Below are 724 nucleotides of genomic sequence, written 5' to 3'. Positions count from 1 at the left end.
TTACTAGCTCGGTCTGATACGTAGCTCAGAGTACCTGGATGTGATTCCCACACCAGCCTGAAAAGGCTGAGCCCATGCCTATCCAAGTAGCTCATTCTTTTGACCACACAAACAGGTAAGACAGCCAGGGGAAAATGTTCCTTTTTAAGACTTCAAGACTCACTGTGGCAAGACAGGAGAAGTACAAACCTGGGCTTTACAGCCTTGTAGCTTCACATTGCAGAAGGAAGAGCTAATCCTGCGTACTTGTCTCAAAAACTCTTCACACATTTAATTTGAAACAATCATTAGACAAAATGCATGAACAATCTTCAAAGAAATACTGGAACACAGTATTCTCCCTTTCAGATGAGAGTGCTGTATGGCAAAAATTAATGCTTTCTCCCTCTAGTCCAATCAGACTTCATTTCTTCACTTTGGGATGTCCCAGCTCCAGTGGAAAGAGGATGAATGCTACATCCTTACCCAAAATTATGTGTGTCCTGGGAATCCTGTCATCAATGATACTTGATTTCCCTCATCTGGGTATTAGATGCAGATCTCATACTTCAGGGGAAAATATTTTAATAATGAAGCTCTTACAAAATACTGCTTTTTCTTCCATCATGGTCAGACTCAAAGATCTTAAAGTTCTTTTCCAAACGAACTGATTCTATGATTCTCTGGTCCCAAAACTGTTTGTGAAGCAGTTAGAGTAAAATCAGTATCACAGGAATACAGATCA

Source organism: Corvus kubaryi, unplaced genomic scaffold, assembly GCF_017639235.1.
Source record: "Corvus kubaryi isolate FWS band 111438036 unplaced genomic scaffold, C.kubaryi_AGA036_p1.0 split3-73, whole genome shotgun sequence".
NCBI classification, from domain to species: Eukaryota; Metazoa; Chordata; class Aves; order Passeriformes; family Corvidae; genus Corvus; species Corvus kubaryi.
The sequence above is the reverse complement of the archived record's forward strand: the minus strand, read 5'-3'. Positions refer to the sequence as shown.